The following is a 20898-nucleotide window of genomic DNA, read 5'->3' on the forward strand; positions in this document are numbered from 1 at the left end:
AATTATTACTTTCTGTCTACCTAAATAATGTCTTCCTCATTTCAGCAGAATTCTGGAGGTGTTCATAAATATGCCATTTTTTTTTTCACTGTAGCAAAAGCTACAATTTAGAAGAGCCAAATAACTGCATTTATTTTAAAATGGCAGGTTCTGACTTAGCCTAGTATATGCTTCAAAAGACAGTCATTATAAACATTTCTAATTTTAATGAATTCAGTTATAAAAAGAATAATCTGAATGGAAATGGGGCAAAAGACTGTACTTATATAAATTACTATTTTCTTTATTGCTATTTAAGAATGTGGCAGCATCTCTTTTTCATAAGCACGCATGTGAATATTCTCTTTACTTGGAATAACTTTGACTCAATTTATTACCACTCTGGCTGATACTCAACCTTAACATTTTTAAGTTGAAAAATGGGAACAAAGTTAACAATAAAATGTAATTTATCTACTATACAGAAGAAAAAAATAAAAATAAAATTTGTCTAGTTTTCTTTAGGTATATCTCTTAGTCTCAATGCCCTGTAGTTGCCATCTTATCACTCAAGTTCTAGGATTATCTTTACCTTAGAGAAACTGTCCCAGATACTGCTGTTAGCCCTCCCCACTAGTCACAGCCCCTCTAACTCAGTCTGAGGTTGGGGGTGAGGGATGGATCCCTCCATCCCCACTAAGTAAATAGTACCATTATAATGGTCTCTTACATATCTGTCTCCAACACTTGACTGTGAGGGCAAGAAATGATCCTTGAGGGCAGAAATGGGTCTCAACATGTTCCCCGCCCTAGCAGAAAGCTTGACATATGAGAGGTACTTAATAATTAAGTCCTCAATAAAGGAACAGGATGATCATTTCCCTCATGCTGTATTTTTCTTAAGGGTAAAGCCCATGTCTTTCTCAACTTCCATTCTAATATTATGGACCTTCTAATGCTTGGCACCTGTACACAGCAGGCTAGGAAGAAGCAATGCCTTTTCAATATAAGGCTCTAGACCAGAAAGATCTCTAGGATGTAAATAAGCTTCACTGAGACCTTTGTTTAAACCAAGTATCCACCATTAGTTCTAGGGACTGCAGAAAGAGGGAAAAGCAGGGATCACTCCTTGTGAAGTGAAAGATTTCATCCCCTGTAAAAGAAGTCAAGAACCATGAGCCTAGACATCTTTCAGTGAAAGAAATTTCCAGTAACTTTGGAGCTTACCCATGACTCTAATTTTGCTAATGCCTGTTGATTTTTCTATGGTTAATAAGAATAACAACAGGTTTTGTGTCTGGGAGGGGAGAGGCAGAAGCCATGAGACTATATCTTACTGTGAAGCAAACTCAGAGTGACCTAGCTAAGGGGGCCAGTGAATGGGGTGTGTCCAGGGAAGGGGCAGTGTTGGAACCCCAAATCCAGACTCCTCAAACCAAGGTTCTCCTAGTTTAGGGAGATATAGGTGTCAGGATGCATCTGAAGCCACAGCATAAGCATGAAAAACAAACCATCTATTTCTAGAATGCCAATTTTATTCTAAGATTTGGGAGAGGGAGACAGTGAAAGTTTAGTGTTAATAATACAAAGATGACTAAAACAAAATTCTAAAGAATTAATTAATGTAAACCTGAGGCTATAGTCTTGAGAATCAATTTTGTTCATTATTCCAAGTAAGCATTCTTAGGATGGCAGACTGCACGGAACACTCCTGGGTTCTTTCTAACAGAACTGAATGGATGGCCAAAGTGTTCACCAATAAGCTAAAGCAGCTGTTCTCAACCACCTTCCAATCACAATATAATGTTTACATAAACAAAACTTAAAAAATTGTTTAGAGAGTGTAATTTATCAATGGCACAGCAACTAGCCATATGTAAGCAATAAGTCACCCTCTACCTAAGGCAGAGATAAGATAAACTGCATACCTGGGGCGCCTGGGTGGCTCAGTGGGTTAAGCCTCTGCCTTCAGCTCAGGTCATGATCTCAGGGTTCTGGGATCGAGTCCCGCATCGGGCTCTCTGCTCGGCAGGGAGCCTGCTTCCTCCTTCCTCTCTCTCTGCTTGCCTCTCTGCCTACTTGTGATCTCTCTCTGTCAAATAAATAAAATCTTTAAATAAAACAAAACAAACAAACAAACAAAAGATAAACTGCATACCTGCCAAGTATACGCCACCTCTGTACCACTTTCCATCCAAGAAAGCCTACCAATTATGCAATATACGTAATATTTACAGGAATATTTCTAAATATGTTCTGAAGTATTTTTCTAAAAATATGTAAAAACTTTGATACTTTATTATTACCAAGAAAGTACTCTTGGATCCCCTCCCCAGCTGCATCACTACACCACACCTTCAAAATCAAAATCTGATTGGCCAGACAGGTATGCATGCTGACCACGTTAAAAATGGGACAATGACACTATTTCTATGAGGTAACTACACGTGACAATTAGGAAGGGGTAGAGAAATGTAAGGAACCCCGAGAGGGCTGGGAAAGAAAGCAATCTTCTGAACACTTGGGGCACGGAAAGTCACTTAAAAAAAGGGTTCCTTGTCAGCTGTAGGCAAGTCCATAAAACATGAACAAACTGTGTACGTAGATACCATGAAATGGGTTCCAAGCACACTTAAAACAAAACACAATCTCTGTAAGAGCAGGGATTTTTTTGTCTGTTCCATTGCTGGTGTATTCCTAACACTTGGCACACAGCCAGATGTGTTGAGTGAGTGAATGTTTTGCTACATCATGAACTATAATAACTTAAACACAGAGAAAATGCCCATCTACATATTTCATAACCATGGCAAACTTTTAATCACAGACTGGCTTCCTATTCACCATCCAGTGAAGTGCCCTCCAAGCCTCCTCCTCAAGAAATGTCAGTGTTTCAGAAAAAGCAAGCTCGCTACTTGAACAACAAAACCTCCTCTCTCTGCTCCATCTCTTCAGCCTATAAGCATTCTTCCTTCTCCTAGCCTTCTACACAAACTAACCAAATCAATCCTGAAACGCTTCTTTGCCTTTGCTAACCCATAGGCTTTCTCCCTCTCCATGAGCTTCTCAAGAGGAGCCTGTGCTTCCTCACTTCTCTGTCACTCCCTAATGAAGCACAGTGGCGTTGATGCCCACCGCTCCACTAAAACTGCTGGTCAGGAGACCCACACCACCAGCCTTGCATTCCTTGCTCAGCGGCACTGCTGCTGCTGACTGTTTTCTCCTTGGACAAAGTCCTCTCTCCTGCCTTTTGGGTGTCACCTGTCTTGTGACATCTCAGGCTCCTTTTGCAGGTTCTCCTCTGCTCAATTGTGGCACTCCTGAGAAGAAGGTATCTGAGCTAGGATTTCCCTATTATTTCAGAGGTCCACATATGAGCCAGGGCCTATCTGTAATAGTTAAAATTGCCCCCCAACAACTCCCTATTCATTCCTCAATCCTCAGCAACTGTGAAAGATTCTGAGCAACCCAGGGTTCAGCTGAGCAAAGGTATCCTTTTTTTTAAAGATTTTATTTATTTGACAAGAAAAACACAAAAGAAAGAGGGAACGCAATGAGAGAGGGATCACAAGCAGCGGAGTGGGAGAGGGAGAAGCAGGCTTCGCGCTGAGCAGGGAGCCTGATGTGGGGCTCGATCCAGGACCCTGGGATCAGGACCTAGGCTGAAGGCAGACGCTTAACAACTGGGCCACCTAGGCGCCCCTAAGCAAAAGTATCCTTACAAACACTCATGAGAAGCCATAAAATTTCAATTACAAAGTTGAAATTATTATAACTGTAATAGATATAAGATTAAGCATATCTTACTTTCCACAAGTTATTTTCTTAAAAGATGTATATAAATAAAACATACCTAATAAAATAACTTTTAGGAATCTGATGCATCATTCTTGCTTTTTTTCTTGGGGGTGTGTATATGTGTGTGCCAACTTACACTTTTTTAAGAGGCCTTTCTTAAGGCATAGCAGTATATCTTTTTTCATCTTTTTTCTTCACTGCCTACATCATTTGTACACTAAAAGGTAATCAACAGGCAGCATTTATGAGGCTGTCCTCATATCCAGCATAAGCATGAATACTGTCAAATCCAGGTAGAATGGACAACTACTCCTTTTTTCTCCAAGAGTTTTTCCTGAAATTAGCTACCAGGAGTCAATAGCTAGGGAACACAAGAAATGAATCATCTTCTTACCTCCTCAACTGAGTTCCTAGCACAGTATGCGAGTATGCCAGTAAATATGGACTGAGTTGAAATGATAATGTAAGTTTCTATAAGGAGCACATATGTAAGATTTATAGGTCAGCGAACATGTTACCATTATTTTTAAGAAAACAAAATAAGAGAATAACGTACATTTCTTTCCCTGAAAATTTCATTTTTACCTGAGTGGCTTTTCTATAGTTAAACTCAAAGATAATCTCCTTTGTTTGTGGGGTGGCATAGGGTCAGGGAGATTACTGAATTCTCTCAAAGCCATTAAGCTCTTTTAATTATCAAAGAAGATGCCTGCTGAACACAAACTAAAGATCCCACACTTAGTAGGCAGGCATTTATTAACTTATATTACAGATAAGAACAAACATCAATAGAGAATAAATGGACTAGAATTCATTTAGGCATACCTGTATATTGGATGGTAGCCTTAGAAATTGACATCCTGATTAAACAGGAATAGTCAACAATTAAAATACACCTACTAAAAGAATGCTAAAGTCTGAATTGAGCTCTAATTTAAAACCACTGGACACGAAAACTAGTTATTTTTTTCAGGACTCACAAAGAGCTCTAATAACTACATTTAGGTATAAAGAAGTAAATTCCAAAATGTCTGAAACACCCAAGGCAGCTACCTTAGAGTATGCACTAGGACACTCAAGTGTAAGTTGAGGAGGGAGTGTGTACACATACGGCAGAGAGTCAGACTTTTCACTGTGCCCCTTCCTGATTCACTTCCTTGGGGAGGCTAACTGTTCTGAGGTATTCCCACCATCTGTAAATTGGGAATAATGGCTGTGTCCCAGAGTGTGGGAGAGAGAAGTCTGTGTGTGCACTCTCTGAAGGGTGAGGATTCCACAGTATTAATGATGACCACTTTCAATGCACATGTGCCCCAAGCACATCTCCCATTCTATGGACAAAGTTCTATGTATTAAGGAATTCAACTACATTTGCAGCCTGGAGCCTACTCTCTTCTCTAGCAAAGCAAACAATGAAGTCTAAATTTATTTGTGTTCACAGCTGGCCTTATTTTATAAGAACTTCACGTCACAATCAAAAATGTTAACGTGGTTTACTGATGCTTCCTGTGTATTTTGGAAGACGTAAACATAATTTAAAAGTCACCACCAGATATGATTTTTACTTCAATAAAAGCCAAGACAAGGAAATAAATAATGGATAATAACCTGTGTGCTATTGTAACTCAAACCTATCCTGATTTAGTATGTATTTTTATATATATCATATATATATACATACACGCACACACACATACATATATATACACATCGTGTGTGTGTGTGTGTGTGTGTGTAAAAGATTATTTAAAGCTTAAAGGCATAGTCAAATTATGAGGGTTCACAGCCAGGCTTCACTGCCTAGCTAGCTGCCAAGGTACCTCATCTCTCAGTGTCTGCTTTCTCACTTGTAAAATGGAATAAAACTGCACTTTATAAGGACAGTGCAAGGCTTAAGTGAGAGAAACTATATAATGCACCCAGTGGACCAGGCATGGAGGAAGCAAATTATTATTGTTCTTTCCAGTGAGACCAGCACACAGGAGTAAGGGGCTGAACTATAATGAGCTGAGGGAACTCAGCACTGGCCAGCCACTGAAGTCTGGCACTCCAGGGCTCTGCTCAACCCTGTTGGTATAATGCCACTGTGATATTTAGAGAGGCAAGTGCTTGCACTCTGGAATTCTAGAGTGCTGGGATCATAAATCCTAGTGCATTATTTCTACCCTTTGAGAGTACTTTCATATACAATATCTCATATGATCTTCTCCAATTCTGGACGTAGGGAAGGTATTACTTCCAATTCACAGATGAGGACAAAGTCAAAGAGGTTGGAGTACTTGAGTCAATCTCTTACAAAGTTAAGAAGACAGTACTGGGGACAGGCCAGATGGTGTGAGCCAATGCTAATACTTCATCTACCACAATCAGCTCCTGGACAGCAGGTCAAATACCTTTCAGTTAAAGACTCGTGAAAATTCCCTACACAATACCTGAAACGGGAAAGAAGGAGTCAGATGTGTCCATAAGAAATTCTTGAATTTGAACTGCAATTTAATTAGGCTTTTAATTTTAACTGAAACAGGGAAGAAAGTCCAAGTTTTCTATCAGAATAATTTTGATTTTCAAAGTATTTTCCACATTTTCTCACCTTTAAGTTGGGCTATTTGATTCCTGAGAGGTCAAAGAAGTGTCATGGAATTCATTTGTTCCAAATTGTTTACATTAGACCTACATAAGCAATTGTTAAGTATCTTGAAAAAGACTAGAATATTCAAAGTTGTTTTTAATGTTTAAAGTTCTAAGAGAAAGAGTTAATGACTCCAAGTATCATTTAATAAATGCAGAAGTGAATATGCTACCAGGTTTTTGAAAGGGTAGTCCAAAGCCCCACTGACAGTCCAATTAAACTTGAATTACAAAATGAACAATTAGGAAAACATTAAGTTACAAATCAGGGGTTAACAAAAAATTAAGGCCTGAGTCTTCTGTGGTCCACCTCCCTCTGTCAGAGTCTAACTACCTTGTAATAAATACGCCTGATTTAAGTTTTGTAGTTCACTGGTTGTAAAGATTGACTCTAGCTGATGGGGCTACAGTGCCACCAGTAATGGTCCCTTCTTTTCTCCATCCACCCATTCCTGATCTAGTATCCTAAAAAAGTTCCACTGGTGACTTCTATGCTCCAGCAAGGCAGAACAATAGGTCAGGTCAATATCCTGAGCGAGTATTATCCAAAAGCAACTCTGTGTTATCTGTAGTATCTTGAACTAGGGCAAGGAGTCCACCTCAGCCTCAGCTGCATCAGAGCAGAGAACCCCTCTTTGCCCAGGATCCAGGGTGAGAAAGAAGACAGAATATTGTATTTTAAAAGATTCGTTTCAGGTGGCTGACAACGCATATGGAAAACCTGAACATTTAAAATATATCCCTTAAGCAGAATCTTTTTACAAAACGTAAGTGCTATTACCAATGTTTTTGATGCAGGCAATCTCCTTTAGTACACTTAAAAAAAAAAAAAAAATCAATCCTAGATTAGGTTTTTTTTTTTTTTTTAAATCAATTAACATGTACTTTTCTAGGTCTTTGAGCTAAATTCTGTGACAGAGTTAAAAATAATCTGACTGCAGCGAATATAAAATGTAGCTCCTGTGCTCAAAGTAACATAATAGGGCAGAAGTAACTCAACAGCATGAGGACAGAAAATCAGCCTAAGAGTAAAAGTATGGGATAAGCAACTCAAAGCATAGAGCAGATTGATTGCAAAGGCAAACCCTATCAATGCTCAATAAATGATTTTTAAGATTTATTTTTAATAAACAACTGAGAAATACATGAAAATGTATGAATGCAATGGCATTATAGGAAACTCGCCATAGCAAAGAACTTAGTTCTTACTGAAGACCTTGTAATATCAAGTCCCAGAACAACTTGTCAGCATGAGTAAAAAGGCAAGACCTACATGTGTGTTGGGGGCTGAGGGAGGGGTGAGGGATGTATATGTGTTACAGGCGGAGACTATGAAACACAGACAGAACTCAGAAAAAATAATTTCATCTTGGTTCAGTGTATGGTCAACCATATTATCTACTCAGATAAGAAATTTCTACTAATTTATTTTTAGTAATTAAAACCTGCAACATTCACTATTTTAGCGAACCTTCACTAAGAATAAAGCATTATATTACACAATGTAATTCTGAGCACATTTCTTTATCAAGCTGCTGTATTTAGAGATAAGCTGACTTCAGACACTAATGGTTTTCTACCAGGAAGTAAGCGGGAGAAGAGAAAGCAAGAAGTTCTTGAGCATAAACCTTTTCTCTTTGGTGCCAAAACTGCCTTTATGGATCTAAGCCCCAAGAGGGAAGGCTTTGTTCTCATGCATCTTTGGCACTATTTAAAACTCCTAGCAAATCCTCCTGCAGTGGAGGGAATGTTCCACCATGCACTTATAAAACTGCAGGATGAGTTCAGTTTGCATTGTGCAAATGACAGTCTTACCTGCCTTATCAGTGGTAACAAAAACTATCGCGAGTTATCATAATCAGTCACAATAAGCTAGAAGAATGGTGCTAATGCGATAGAGACTAAAAGAACTTGCTCTGCTTCTCATCACAGCTATGTCTGTGAATAAATCAGCTGTGTGTAGCATGTAATAAGTGCTCCCAGATGTGTGAATAACTGATCCCAACATTCAGAACTAAGTGTATAGGCTGTGATGGAAACAGAAAGGGTCAAGTATTCTTCACGACCAGGAATCTAAGACAAACAATATTAGTGTTGGATGTGCTCAGCAATGAATTAGAAGCAGCTTTAGTTCTGTGTATGAAGAACAGCAATGGGCCAGAGAGTTTTCTGTGGATATGCTTCAAGTTGGTACAATCATAATGAGTAAGTCAGTTAAAAAGTCCTATTCTACATCTACTTGAAAGTCAAATTTTTCTATAACCTGAGCCCCAAATTCTTAGATAAAAAAAATTCACAGTGAAATTCATACTTACTAGGAACTGCCAACTCTTTTCAAAGTATGTGAAAATAACCCCACCCAATACAATTAAATTTGAATTTTCACAATTAGGAAACAATACAACTAAGTGTTCATCAAAGAGCACATTTTAAAGTTTTAAGTAAAAAGGAAATTATGTATGCATATGGCCATTTATGGGAAGAACTTTATAAACACAGGAAAAAGTCCAAGGAGAGCTTTGCTTATTAGAGGTTACCCCAGGTATATCCATCCTGATACAACTAAAGCTGAAGTAAAGAAAGACAATTTTTAACACTATAGTTACAAAAACGAGGCTTATTTTTTACGATTTTATTTATTTGTCAGTGAGAGAAAGCACAAGCAGGGGGAGCCGCAGTAGGAGAGGGAAAAGCAGTTTCCCCGCAGAGCAGGGTTCTGATGTGGGGCTCAATTCCATGATCTCAGGATCATGACTTGAGCCAAAGGCAGCCAGTTAACAAACTGAGCCACCCAGGTGCCTCCCAAAATTAGATTTAAAGTTATTTTCAAAATTCCGCTCTAACAGAATCTGTTAAACACAAACATGCTAACTACTCTGTCCTAATTTCTCTCCACTTTGCAAAATACTATTTTTCCAGTATAGTTATAGGCTTTAAAAAAGTAAGTATTTTCTCTTTATTTAATGTCACTTAACAAACATGATTTCTTGTTTCTGAGCTTTCATCAATTCTCCTTTGTATTTCTCTTTAGAGCCGATATCCAGGTTTAAAATTCCAAGAGTCTGTAAGTTCAAAAAACTAAATGTTTCAATAATTATTACTAAAGATATACATAAGATGTAATTTTCAAATTAAATTAATGGAAAGTTGCTAGAACTTTAAGGGAACTAAGAGATTATGTAAGTCAACCTCTTCTTTTCACAGGTGAGAAAACCAAACCCAGGAGACCAGCCTTATGTCCTCACAAAGTGATGAGGTCCCTGATCTATGTAGTACCAATGATATGCTTTATCCCTCAACACATAGTTTTGAAAGTTGTGTTTTCTATTATTTTAGCAAATAATTTCAAAATAATGAAGAAAATAAACTTCTCTCAAGATAATGTATAATCTATACACACTACTTTTGCTAAACTAATGGCAACTGGTAAGGTAACCCTGAGTCTCTTAATTTCATCCTCATCTGCACAAAGTATTAATTAGTGAGTCTTCAGTTACTTGCAGTAAAATTATTGACAGTTAATGTTTACTGAGTAGTCTTCTGGGTCAAAAATCATGCTTCATTATTTCATCTGATCACTCCACTCACACCATTTTTGAGGTAGGACATTTGAAGTTCAGAATAAGTGACTTGCCCAAAGTCCAGCAGTATTAAGTGGCTAACAGGCCTGACTCTCAGGATGCAGGTTCCCAATCACTACACTGAGCCATCTCCAAAATATAAACGTGCAGTTCCAAAACCACATTCAGAATCAAAGTGGATGGCATTTGTTTTACAGGAGAACACTTCCCAATCTGTGAACCTCTGAAACTGTGGGAGCTGTTGGCAGTGCAAAGAGCCACAGCTCCCAGACCTGTGGCTACAGACTATCTCACACCAGCTCTGATGTAACTCCTTTGGGTCTCCTAACCCAATTCCCAGCAACCTGTGATTACCTGTCAAACTACAAAAGCTTTTTATTTTGTCCTAAAAACAAAGATCTAAGGATCCGCCAGTAGGAGCAATACGGAAGCAGAGAGCATGACTCTCTGGACAGAGACAGAAATCTTGTTCCCAGCTTCATTCCTGAGCCCCATCTACACCCTGCTCTCCACCCAGACAAAGCTATCTGAATTATACTTGCAGTTCTCCGTATCAGCAGAGAGGGCCTGCCCTCCCAAGCTCTGTCACCCCAGCCATGAAACCTTCCTGCAAGCCCCTTTCACCTGCTTAACAACTCTGCATTCTTTGGGACTTGCCACGGAATTTCCATTTCCCAGAATACCCTCCCTATACTGCCCCACTCCCGGCTAAGGCCTGCACACTCCCTGTCACCTTGTTAAAGTCCTTCATACCTAGGCTTCATCCCTGCTAGCTCACAGCAGTCACTCAAAGTGCTCCTGAAGGCACAGGCAGTGGCGCCCTCAGGGGGGTAAGAGCACTGGCAATGGGCATTCGCCCTGGCATGTTTACTACTCTGCCCTTTGGGTTCTCTACAGAGAGTACAGACCAGACAAAAAGAGATTTCAAGTGATCCCACAACTGACATGCCTATCTTCTACAGCCCATCAGCTTCCTGGAACCTTGCCTGAGGAGGCCCGGAAGCTGATATAAACCTTGTGATGATGTGCCCACAACACAGTCAAACCCTGTGCTTGAAGCATTTGAGCATGTTTGTTCTCTGACTGGAGATGGTCTTGGATTATTTTCAAAGACAGCAATACGTTGTGTGGCACCAAAATATTTTCCTGATATTGCACCTTTGAAATTTTAGTACAAATAGAAAAATCTGACTTGTTTTTTAATAATATATACTTTATAGACAACTCTGTAAACACTACTGTTCAGTGAGACATGACCATGCACATGCAGTGACAGAGGCAAAACCGAAGAGGTTTAAAAGTGGCAAATCTAATTCAGATACTGAAGAACTCAAAACCAAAGAGTTCAGCAGTAATGAGTTCCCAATACAGTAATGACTTCTGCAAATAGCCACATTTATATTTAGTAAAATGCCAATAATTCTTTATGGCAAAGAGAATAAAAACATATTTAAAAACATCTCACAATGGAAATAAAATGAGTACTCCAGATAGGGGAAATGGCACACTGAGAAAAAAGAGGGGCGAGCTGGGAAAACAGTAATATGAGCATGGATGAACAAGGATGAATATGGATGTCTGGAGGAGGATGCCCTGAAAGGGGAGTGAAGAGGGGAGCAGAGCTGGTCACTAGAGGCTTCTGAGCTACAATAAAGAGTCTGGACTTCATTCAAAGGATGAAGGAAAGTTTCATGGACAGAAGTGTCACGGTCCGACCTGCACTGTAGAAGCCCCACTCACTCTAACCACAGTGTAGGGAAAAGACAGGAAGACATGTCTAAAAGCAGTATGACGGTACAAAGGTATGAAGAAAGCTTTCCAAGAACTAGGATGAGGTGACAGAGGCGTGACCCTGCGTTAGCAGCTATGGTGTAGATTCCAAAGCCAGCAGAGAACTGGGAACACTAGAACTAGAGACTGCCTGGATGCTGAGGCTGAAAAAGCCAGTAGAGTAAGAGTGCAGTAATTAGGGGGATGGTGGCAGGAATTAACAGGCATCTCAAACAACCTGGAGGTCTGAGGGAGAGGATGGGAAGGCTGGGGAGGACAGAGGTTCAGTTTGGACAGGTGGCAACTGCAATGCCTGCCAGAGCTTTACCTTTGAGAGAAACTAACCTGGAGGCAGTTGGATGCGGGGTTTTGCCACTGAGGCTAAGACATTTCAAGAACCAAAATATTAATGAGTCAGCAAACATATAGTTAACAGTCTCGTGATATATTCTTTCTCTTTAGTCAATGGCTTTCTTTTAATTTTTGTACAAAACTTGAAATGTGGCTATTCAGGAGTTTAGGCTCCTGGTGTTAAGAAAAGGATCTGGAATAAAGAAATGTATTTGGGGGGGGGGGCTGGGTAGCTCAGTCGTTAAGCATCTGCCTTCGGCTCAGGTCACGATCCCAGGGTCCTGAGATCAAACCCCGCATCAGGCTCTCTGCTTGGCGGGAGGCCTGCTTCTCCCTTTCCAACTCCCTCTGCTGTGTTCCCTCTCGCACTGTGTCTCTCCCTGTCAAATAAATAAATAAAATCTTTATTTAAAAAAAAAAAAAAAAAGAAATGCATTTGCGAACTTCCAAATGCTTGAAAATTTAGTGTATGATAAAGGGAATATTTTTTGTCAATTAACAGTGCTAGAACACCTAATCATTTGGAAAAAATAAAGTTAGAGCCTTCTGTACCCCTTAAATTTCAGATGGATCAGAGGTTAAAGTATTTCTTTTAAATACATAAAATTAGGGGTGCCTGAGTGGCTCAGCTGATTAAGTGTCCAACTCTTGGTTTGGGATCAGGTTGTGATCTCAGGGTAGTGAGATCAAGCCCTGCATCAGGCTCCACGCTCAGTGTGGAGTCTGCTTGAGATTCTCTCTCCCTCTCCCTCTACCCACTGCATGTGCTCTCTCTCTCTCACTCAAATAAATACATATAAATATATTTTTAAATACATAAAAATATTAGAAAACATTGGCGAATTGTGATACTTCTGCAATGAAGAATAATCATAGCTATTACTTACACAGGGTTTCCCATTCACCAAGCACTGTTTGAAGAACTATACAAAGATGATGTCTATGCAACAACTATGAAGCAGTATCTTCATATCACAGTTAAGAAAACTGAAGTGAACTGCCTGATTACCCTACCTGATAGTGGGGAAACTCTGATTAGAATTCACGTGTCTGTACTCTTAGATACTATGCAGCACTGCATCTCTAGGCCATTATATAAGACCTAAACAGAAATAATGAAAAGAAAGAACTGAAATTTGAAAAAATAATTAAAGTTTCTCTACGGAAAAATACTGTAACTGAAATTCATAACTCACAACAGAAGTGGAGGAAAACAAATGCAATATATCTCAGAGCTAAAATTATAATATACCAAGGATGATTACAAACCAGTAAGAAAAAACCAAACAATTCTTACCCATGTGTGAAAGGAAATACACCAAAAAATATGAAGCTGATGATAAACAGGACAAGTTGTACAATGATGCTAAAAAGCTAACAAACAAATTAGAATAAGAAACCATCTTTTATCCACCAAACTGGCAAAAAATTAAAGACTAATGATATGCAATGTTGGCCAAAATGTGGGGCCATGGGCACTCTTACATACTATGAGGTAAATATAAACTGGTACAGTGTTTGACAGGGCGCTTCAGCTACACAATCAAATTTTAAATAAGCATGTCCTTTGACTCAGCAATTCCACTTCTGAATATTTGTTTTACAGAACTATAAGCACAAATTTATGAAAATGTATACACAATGGTTGTCACTGAAACTTAATTTACAAATTCAAAAACAAACTATATAAATGTCTAAAAATAGGAAACTGGCTAACATGACATACATAAGATGGAGTATTATTCAGTCATTAAAAGACTCTGTGTTTATCATGATAAAATATTGTCAAGAAAAAAGCAAAGGATAGTCTACAATGTACAGTCCTTTTTGTTAAATTATAAAGATACAATTTTTTAAAAAATAAATTATTCTGTTACTTTCAAAAGGACTGTATAAGAATTTTATTAATGAAGTTTAATACTATAAATTCTGAATCCCAGAAACATTAGGACCTCATACAACAGCCTGGAGATGTCAGCGTACCAGAGTAATTGAAACATATTTTCAAAATTCAAACACTAAAACTTTTTCAGGAATCTTAATATCTACATTAATCGGCCACATCTTTTATGAAATCGAAATTTCAATAAATACACAAGAATTTAAGAATACTAACAGAAATCCAAAAAATAAGAGATGTAGCCAATTTATTATCTTAAAGGAGAAAAAAGAAATGTGAAATGTCTGTTCCAAAACACTTATCATCTTAGCGCATACAGACATGACGAGTAATTAAACAAAAAACCTTGCAGTCATCAAGTAAATTGATCAATGTTACAGAGTTGGAGCTTACTGCCTAACTCTTCACAGCCTCACTAAGAAAAAGGTCAGTGTATACCAGGGGTGGTGATTAATAAGTATCCTAAGGAAACTACAGGGTATAAAATGGCTCAGGCCAAGAAATAAAGCAAAATAGATTTTCCCATACAGACAATCCACATGGCATTTCTAATGAGTACCCTCCAATTTTACGCAATTCTAAAGAACATTTATTCAGTATCATCAAGGCCATAAGACTATCTCTTCTAGGTAACTTAGAAGCTTACCACTTTAAGGATCAAAATACATTCTACAACTATCTTGAATGGATATCTTGCTTAAAATATAATAAGCCTTCTAGCTCAGTTCAGTGAGTAGACAGAAACAAAGCCTTGTAATAGTAAGCCACACTCACCATTATAAAAACAATCCTGATCACACTCATTCTATCTACATATGGAAATTGGTACTCAAAAAGTAATGTGGGAAGTCCTGCCATTTAATAAATTTATAATCTGAGAAGCCATCCAGATATGTGGAAATGAATGTTCTCACATCAGGTGTCCTCTGACACCAAGGCTATGATGTCCTCTTCTCCCTCCCTCTCTCCTCTTAAGGTCAAGTTTCTCTCTACGCTGCGGCCATCAGGGAACCTGTCTCTTCCTCATACTGCTAGTCTAATTGGCTGCTTTTGATTGCAGTGTGTTGGGGATACCAAATGGATAAGACTACAAGAATAATATCTTAAATAAGTGTCAGTGAATTCTGAGCCAATGCCCTTGAACTTTTGTTAAGCATAAAATCAAAGAACTTCAAAGGACAGATTTTGTTACAGGCCCTCTGGCAGCTGAGAGCCTTTTTTCCTTAGTTCTTAGTGCTAAACCATGTTCTAGATAAGGCAGGCTGTAAGATTTAGTTACCACCAGTAAACTTTAAAGTGTTTTCTGTTACGTGGGCTCTTGGCTCCTAAGATTTCATACGGTATTTGCTTAGCAAATCTTTTCTTAAAAGCAAACGTGAACTTCTATTTACTCTAAGATGAATTAATAACAAATTAATAAATTTCGCATGACAGTAGGGTTATTGGGACAAGAACTCCATAAGTAGTATTTTAAGTTTACATTATAAGTACTTGAAAGAGGAACAATTACATTAATGCATAACACCTTTTTGAGTATATTTATACTTAAGATGTAAATACACTCAAAAAATAAATACTTAAGAGACAAGAACTCTAAAATGGCATCTTAAGTTTACATAACATTCTGAGAATTTGAAAAAATGAGTCATTACATTAATGCATAACACCTTTATGTGTATATTTATGTATCTATGAATATGAACATGATTACAAATACGATATATACATAAATATACATACACACCCATTTTCATCTCCCTAGTAAGTGCAAAAGAATTACATACAGATAGTAAACTCCTCCAACCTATAGCAGATTATCACACAGTATAGCAGTCTCCCCTTATCCACTAGGGACACACTGCAAGACCCCAGGTGATGCCTGAAACCACAGACAGTTCTGAATCCTATATATACAATGTTTTTTCCTATACATACATACCTATGATAAAGTTTAATTAATTAAATTTAATTAATTTAATTAATAAATTAGGCACAGTAAATGAGTAACAATAACTGATAAAATAGAACAATTATTGCAATATATTTTTAAGAAGTTATATGAACATGGTCTCTCTCAAAAGCTTGCTGTACTGGTCTCTCAAAATCTTACTGTACTTATACTCACCCTTATGATGATGTAACATGATAAAATGGCTACACAATGACATGAAGTGAATGGTGTAGGCATTGTGATGAAGCATTAAGCTACCAGTGAGTTTCTGATGACAGTGTCAATAGGAGGATCATCTGCTTTCAGACCGTGACTGACTGCAGGTAGCCAAAACCTCAGAAAGTGAAACCATGGAAAGGGGAGGAAGGGACTACTATATAGCTATTTCCTTCATGCCACATTAAGCTGTCCTACCTCACTCACAGCACCTGGCATGTCTTATAGTCCAGATACCTCCCAAAGAATCTATCACAAACTGAGACTTAGGGCATATCAATCATCTAGGCTTTTGCTGTTTAATCCTGTCTCAGTTAGGTCCTAGACAAGTCTAACCAAAGGTGAAGAACAAACGATCTATGAGGTTGAGCTTGTCATGTCATTATTATCCTTACACATTTATTCCACAAATATTTACCAACAGGCTACTCTGGGCCAGGCATTTTGCTAGGTGCTGGGTTGCTATCCAGCCACACAGGCACCGCCCACTCAGGTCTTAAAGTCTTCTAGAGAGGATAGTAATTTATCAGATGAGATAACAAATGTAAAATCACAACACTGAGAGTAAGGACACTGTGCTATGAAGCCAGTCTGGGAGATGAGGGAAGAAAAGCTTCCCTGAGGAACTAACAGTGAGCTAAGATTTGAACAATGAAGTGCTGACTTGGGACTGGGGAAAAGTGTTCCCGGCAGAGGGAGCATGCAGTGCATGCCAAGGCCCGATGGCAGGAGGTAGTGTGCTGACTTTGAGGAAATGAAAGAAGGCAGTCTTGCAGAGAACAAGGGCAAGTGTGATCTGAGATGGGCCTAGAGAGGCATGCAGGGGCCAGACAGGGCAGGGACTGGGTAGGGCATGTTAAGGATTCTCTAGTCTTTAACCAAAGGGCAAGCTTTGGAACGTTTTTTAGACTTAATCTTATTTGCATTTCTAGAGAAACATTGTTATAATCAGATTAACACTTTAAAATGATCACTCTGGTCATATAATATGGAGGACAGACTGGAAGGGAGAAAGCAGGATACAGGAAACAAGTCAGGAGGCTTGCAAGAAAGAGATCTTGCAAGCCTGGAAAGTGAAAGAGTCCAAAAAAGAGATCATACAAGCCTGGCCTAGGAATGTGGCAAGAGGCCAAATCCCTAGCCTCTGATGGTGGACTAAATACAAGGAGTGCTCAAGGATAACTCCTTGGTTCTGGTTTTGCTGTCTCACCAGCAAAGAATACAATAGTAGGACAAAGTACAGGGAAAATCCTGAATTTGATTTTAGATACCTGAGTATGGCTATGTCACACAGATAGATGTAGGTCTGGAGTTTAGGAGAGGTCATGGCTAGGAAAACAAATTCTGCAATCACTTGTGAATGGTCAATAACTATCTAAAGGCATTAGAGCCATGCTTAAACTGAGTTTCTAATATTTGAAATGACTCATTATTTGGGCTAATGGGTAACCCTTCTGTCTTTCAAATAAAAAAAAATAAATAAAATCTTAAAAAAAAAAAAAAGGAAAGAAAATCAGAAGGGTTACCCATTAGCCCAAATAATGAGTCATTTCAAATATTAGAAACTCAATTTAAGCATGGCTCTAATTACTATGAAACTATACCTAGCTATTAAACTAATTATGTTAAGTTTTATGTTATATAAAAGCAGTCTATATTATCAACCACTGATTGCTAAATACCACCTACTGCAACTATGTATCAACATAAGAAACAGATCTTGCCTTCAAAACTTGCCTTAAACTAGACCATGGTTAAAATCACATCAAAGTAAATTATTGTGATCTTCAGATATGGTAATATAAAAATTACCTCTTTAGGAAAATTAATTCATCCTAACATTTATGGGCACCTAATATCCATGGGTGTCAGACACTAGTCCAGGTACTAGGCAGTAGTATAAATAGTAAAACAGAGTTTCTCATTTGCTAACAACTGATATTTAGTATTAGAATGCTGTAGAACAGTTGAAGATTTGATAATTTATCAGTTAAGTGACTATTTAGGCAATAACAAAAGGTAATGATCATGTCTATTTGTTAAGAGTAAAGTCTCCACCCAGTATCTACTATCTCCTTACTCCATATCCACTCACCATCATTATACTTTCATGTGATAAACTTAGTTAATGCACGAACTACAGCACTGTGTAAGCTTCCTCCAGTCTTCAAGAGGTCTGATGCCTCAATAATTCCTGGGTGTCAGGCTATACTCAGAAATATATACTTGGTGAGTATTAATAACATAACAGATTTTGGCACTCTATGACAACTCAATCTATTAAACCAAACTAACCAGACTGGTATTCCAAAGGACTCAATCATTAACAATACAGAACTCCCTTGCATACCTAAACATACCTAAACCAATTGTGACATGCCAGAGAGTAAATGAAGATAAGTATTATTTTTATTATCTTACACTCAAGAGCTATGTGACATTTCCTAACTTTTCTTTTTTTTTTTTTTTAAGATTTTATTTATTTATTTGTCAGAGAGGGAGAGCCAAGCAGCCACCTAGGCATCCCCTAACATTGTTTTCTTAACTAGCAGAGTTGCTGTTACTAATAATAAAGACTAAGTTTTAAAACCACCATTGGTCTATGTTGAGTTTCTTGCTCTCCATACCCCCTTTTAATGTTCTCTTTCAAGAAAGGAAAAAAAAAAAATCACATTTGAACTTGCAGTTCTGTACATATTCCTCTTAAGAGTATAGATAGAAATTGTTTGAAACTAATCTATATCTAGATTGCTTTTTCCATTACTCTGGAAATGGAAAAACTATAGCCTATACCTGTCCTAAGAAAGGCAAAAGAGACCAAAGGAAAGGAGCCAAAACTATGAGAACAAATATACAAGCACAAAGAACAAAGCCACCACCCTTGACTACTAACCTGGAAGGCCAGTTAATTCCTCAATAAGTTAGGGAGATACCACTGTATTCACTACACGACTATAGTGTGAAAGGCTGTGCATGAGACTCAAAGCACTAGTTTTTAAACTGGGAATATCTCTGTATTTCCATCTCTCTTAAAGCACTTAATATAGTACTGTTAAACATGTTCATACTAGACCCCTACCAAAAGAAATAGCAGCCATGCATCAATAATCTTTTTCTCTACCACTCAGACCATCATCATATAGAGATTTGTAAACCTTGGATGAATGAAATAAAAAACAAAGGAGCAAGATACCACTATACTGAAACAGCTTCTTTCCATGTGTGATGATTAAGATTCATGAGTAACATTAACTTTACCTTATTTCCCTCCACTTATAATAAAGCACAAATTAAAAAAAAAAAATCTAACACTCAGCCTAAATCAATTTTTCTCCTTGCCTAACACGGTAAGGTGATTTAAGTACAGTCTACTTGTATTACACATACAAGGCCAGGTTATAGAAAGCTATGCAATATATACATATAAAGGAACAAATATATTGGCAATGGCACTGGGTAGAGGCCTATCTATTGTTTATTATGAGTCCTGCAGAGCAAATTCTTCCTAAAAAATTATCAATTAATTTAATTATTAATTTGGAAAAATAAAACCAGCACAGATGGTAGAAAGAAATGAACTATGGAGTCAGAAAGACATAGTTCTATCTTCTAGTTATGTGATCACAGCGCTTCAGCATCACAAATGAGTTTCCCTCTCTTGAAAACAGAAATTATAATATTGGCCTTAGAGGGCTGTAGTGGTAATGAAATGAGATACTACATATAACTGGCCTAACCTGCAGAAGGCAAGAAAGGTGACTACATAAACGGAATCCAAACATATCTGTAAACTCAATGAACATATTTTAGCCAGGGCTAAAATCCACTTACAATCTTGCTATAAGAAGAGCACCTGACTAATCTCATTGTTTTGCAACATTTACTTTAATTCTGTTCCTGATTACTTCTTTCGTGCTTAAAAATGTTCTTAAAATGGGGCGCCTGGGTGGCTCAGTGGGTTAAGCCTCTGCCTTCAGCTCAGGTCATGATCTCTGGGTCCTGGGATTGAGCCCTGCATCAGGCTCTCTGCTCAGCGGGGAGCCTGCTCCACCCCCCTTTCTTTCTGCCTGCCTCTCTGCCTGCTTGTGATCTCTCTCTCTCTCCGTCAAATAAATAAATAAATATAATCTTTTAAAAAAGTTTTAAAATTCTTTGTTAATGACAACTTGGGTCTGTTCCTAAAACTGCACATTTCTTCATGTTAATCTTCTATCCATTTACATTTTTAAGTAGCTCTAACTTTTGACTTGGAATATAAAAAGAGGCAAGGACTGAGGAAAACCAACAAGTCTAAGGAATATACTTGGTATATCTGATATAAGCAGTATTCTCCAGGTCAGAGGTGCAATATATGCAATATAGTGTAGTTCTTCAGCAGCCTCTGGAGACCATTACTTTTCCATGCCATCTTTTCTACTGCCTCCTTTACAGAGAGTTAACTCTCAACCCAAGAAAATGGGTTACAAATGCAAAAACTGTGCTTTCTCAGAGTACTTCTGAATGCTCCATATTTTCCCTCAGGGGAATCCATTCACCATTAACTGCTTTGCCACCCCATTATTTCTTCTTCTGGAATGCTTACAGCCAGTGTCAAAGACTGATGAGCAGACAGCCTAGGCAAGCTGTAGCTGGTTATTTTGCTCTCTTGAAAACAAAGAACACTCCTTTCTTTACATGTTTTGAAATCTTCAAGTCAGTAAGTCAATGGCCATTTTTAAGACATG

The 20898-nt window shown here is 38.0% G+C and overlaps 1 protein-coding gene across 6 annotated transcripts in view; it reads right to left on the reverse strand.

The window, feature by feature from the left end:
* The window catches only part of MAP3K1 (mitogen-activated protein kinase kinase kinase 1), a 79724-nt gene that overhangs the window by 54999 nt on the left and 3827 nt on the right, over positions 1-20898 (reverse strand). For 2 of the 6 annotated variants that reach the window (XM_082725956.1, XM_082725955.1), the window contains exon 2: positions 1908-2071. The exons of 3 other annotated variants lie outside the window; for them this stretch is intronic. The gene's annotated coding sequence lies outside the window, so the exon portion shown is untranslated. Of the gene's footprint in view, positions 1-1907; positions 2122-20898 lie in introns of those variants that run through there. One more of the 6 variants, XM_082725957.1, reaches the window with a different exon arrangement.

Source organism: Mustela nivalis (assembly GCF_964662115.1).
Source record: "Mustela nivalis genome assembly, chromosome: 3".
NCBI classification, from domain to species: Eukaryota; Metazoa; Chordata; class Mammalia; order Carnivora; family Mustelidae; genus Mustela; species Mustela nivalis.